This window comes from Priapulus caudatus, unplaced genomic scaffold, assembly GCF_000485595.1.
Source record: "Priapulus caudatus unplaced genomic scaffold, Priapulus_caudatus-5.0.1 Scaffold2223, whole genome shotgun sequence".
Lineage (NCBI taxonomy): Eukaryota > Metazoa > Priapulida > Priapulimorpha > Priapulimorphida > Priapulidae > Priapulus > Priapulus caudatus.
The window spans coordinates 914-4405 of record NW_014579284.1 but is presented as its reverse complement, the minus strand read 5'-3'; the positions used below and the strand labels follow the sequence as shown (position 1 = coordinate 4405).

The following is a 3492-nucleotide window of genomic DNA, read 5'->3' as shown; positions in this document are numbered from 1 at the left end:
CTCTTTGAAGCTGCAGTAAAAAACAAAGATGCACAGCGTCAGAAACGGCCACTGAGGGATTACTTATCCGCACGGAAAGATCCTTGAAATTAAAAGTGTGCTTGCACTTTTACTCGCAGAAGGGGTGCTGGAAGCGCGTGCGGCACACCACGCACTCGTGCTTCTTCTCTCGAGAAATCATTACTTTGGCTTTTTCTACGCCGCTTGATTTTTGCCAAAGTTTCATTGTCTAGTAGAATTGGTGCCCGGCTACAAGATTTCGTGTTTCCTTTTGGTGTCATTTGCAAGGCAAGTGAACGTTGAATGTTCAGCTTGACCTCTCTTGATATCTGAAAAAAATATGTTGTGCATTGTTTTATCATCTATCATCATCATAAAACTATATTACAAACATGGCTCTGCGCTGTAATAGATGCAGAATTGTTTCTTATTTATATTCTTGTAAATTCGGGTTGCGTGCACGACCCAATTCCTGCAGTGGCGGCCGAAGTGCTCCTCGAGTGGTCTTGGTTAAACCATGTGCTGAATACATGAGGTACACAGACCCTAGGAAAAACTTTGCTGCTCCCGATAAATCCCCTCACTAGAATTAAATATAAGAGTGATCTCTATATTTCCAATAAAAATATATATTAAAATCAAAAAGAACTATCATTGCAAGGCCTTTACCATCACATAGGTTTATTACCTCAAAACGTGGATCATCTTGGCTCGTGTATGCTGTTAGACCTGGTTTTCTTTTAATGAGCGAAGCACCAAAAGACGACGATTTCACTGTTAATGTTGATGTGTGATGTTTCCTTCCACACGAATCCTTGGTTGACGGCGCCAATGTAATCTACTTGCGTTAAGATTTCAATCCATGTAGACAGAACGACGAACCTGGTACCAATGCTCTGTATGGGTAGCATTTCCGAAAAACCTGGAACCTGGTTGAACGTCTCCAATAACTTAAACAGGTCGACATCGCTCTGCGAGGTTACACACAACACAGCTGCCAGCATCTGTAGCTCTTCCGCTCTCCGGGATGTATCGACGTCCGTTGAGGCTGGTATACGAGAGGTGAGGTCATAAACACGCGAGTCCATCTCCTCACCGTGCTCTCGTAAACTGCTTTTGTAGAAAGTCAGCGCCTGGTCATTAACCAGCTCTTCGTCGCGATAAGCCAGTATGTTGCGTGGCAGTTTAAATGAAAGTTTTCCAACCAATTCTAGAAGGTTTTGAAGTTCGGCAGTGGAGAACTGTGTTTCGACTGTTTTCTCGGAGTGTCCATTATCAATAGACGTTGGAGTGTCCTGTACACCCAGAGACAGTGCTTTGACAGTGCGCGTTCCATTTTTGTCCATTGTCTGCTTTTAGGAGCACGTGGACCTTTTATGTCAGGAAGCGAATCACTTAGATCTTTGTTATTGTGTAAGCCAGCATCAAGTTCAAAACGAACCCGTTTTGATGGTTGCGTCTCAATCTGTTCCATACTATCAGCATCACTGATCTCTGCCTTTGAAAGGTCATCCTCCGTTATGGTGCGTTTCCTAGTTGATGTATGAGAGTTTTCCTCAATGAGGCTGTCAGGAGCATGTAACACTTCCACATCTCCGGGTATTGGTTGTTTTCTTCCACTCTTTTTATCTCTTCTAGTTCGGGCGTTTCTCCGTAGTGTTGTTCGATTTATCGTCTGTTTTTCTCTTTCTACTTCCATGCCAATACTGACTCGGGCTGCTATTATGTGTATGCACGTCACTGTCGATGGGCACTGGCAGGTTTCTTTGGGGAATAGTGTCACTGCATATTTCCTGGAGTTGTGATCTACAACAATCGCTCTGGTTTCTGGACAGTGAAACAGCTGCCTGTTGTTTACCAGTTCCTTGGCCAGTGCAGTCTGAGACTGAAAACGCGGTGCAGTGGGCTGTGCTGGGGTGTCTTTCGTCTCTTTGTCGCACTGGATGTTAGCATTTTTCACTGCTTCTAGCAGGTTTTCAGGGCAGATGGTTGTTGGAAATGTTACTTCTTCAGGCTCCAATTTGGTTTGAGAAAACTGTTCCCGAACTTCCAAATTCCCCATGTCGCATTGACCGCGAAGGGACTCCGTGTGTACATAGGTCTGTAAAAAGTTGACCGCCAGTGCCATACCGTCGACAGGCACCTCTTGCCATTTAGTTATCCTCTTCACCATGGCGTTGATAGATTCCGCCTGGTTATTGGTGACACCGGTGTAAGGGGAGAAAAGTCCACACTGAGAAAGAACACCTTTCGACGAGTGGTTCTTGATGTCGTCGTAGATCTTCTCTTCAAAATACTCCACGAATGCCTGACTCCACTTTCCTTTAATTTCAGACAATTTCATGTCCAGGTCATACTGTATCGGGCGGACATAGCAGACAGCTGCATTTAAACAACAGTGGCAGTGTTGTGATCGTAGGTAGGCTGGGGGGTATCCATTGGATGGGGCAATATAACATGTATATATGTCGATGGGCACTGGCAGGTTTCTTTGGGGAATAGTTTGTCAGCTGCATATTCCTGGAGTTGTGATCTAAGCAACAAACGCTCCGGTTTCTGGACAGTGACACCTGCCTGTTGGTTTACCAGTTCGCTTGGCCAGTGCAGGTCTGAGACTGAAAGCGCGGTGCAGTGGGGCTGTGGCTGGGGTGTCTTTCGTCCTTTGTCGCCGTGCGATGTTAGCATTTTTCACCCTGCTTCTAGCGGTTTCAGGCAGATGGTTGTTTTGGGAAATGTTACTTCTTCAGGCTCCATTTGTTTTGAGAAAACTGTTCCAGCGAACTTCCAAATTCCCCCATGTTCGGCATTGACCGCGAAGGGACTTCCGTGTGTACATAGGTCTGTAAAAAGTTGACGCGCGCAGAGCATAGCGCGTCCGACAGGCACCTCTTGCCCTTTAGTTATCCTCTTCACCATGGCGTTGATAGATTCCGCCTGGTTATTGGTGACCGGTGTAAGGGAGTAAAAGTCCACACTGGAGAAAGAACACCTTCGAGCGAGTGGTTGCTTGATGTCGTCGTAGATGCTTCTCTTGCAATAATACTCCACGAATGCCTGACTCGTCCACTTTCCTTTTAATTTCAGACAATTTCATGTCCAGGGTCATACACCGTATTGGCGAATAGAGACAGCTGCATTTAAACACAGTGTTTGTGATCGAGGTAGGCTGGGGGGTATCCCATTGGGATGGGGCCAATATAACATGTATATATGTCCGAGGCAGCTGGCAGGTTTCTTTGGGGAATAAGTGTCACTGCATATTCCTGGAGTTTGTGATCTACAACAAACGCTCGGTTTTCTTGGACAGTGAAACACTCCTGTTGTTTACGCAGTTTCCTTGGCCAGTGCGTCCTGAGACTGAAACGCGGTGCAGTGGCTGTGCGCTGGGGTGTCTTTCGTCTCTTTGTCGGCACTGGATGTTAGCGATTTTTCACTGCTTCTAGCAGGTTTTCAGGGCAGTGGTTGTTGAAATGTTACTTGCTTCAGGCTCCA

At 46.0% G+C, this 3492-nt stretch overlaps 1 long non-coding RNA gene across 1 annotated transcript in view; it reads right to left on the bottom strand.

Annotated features, from left to right (window-relative positions):
- The window catches only part of LOC106818411, a 1112-nt gene extending 384 nt beyond the window's left edge, over nucleotides 1-728 (bottom strand). The window contains exon 1 of the long non-coding RNA XR_001395210.1: nucleotides 689-728. This is a non-coding gene — a long non-coding RNA (uncharacterized LOC106818411). The remainder of the gene's footprint in view (nucleotides 1-688) is intronic.
- Between the last annotated feature and the right edge of the window lie 2764 nt (nucleotides 729-3492).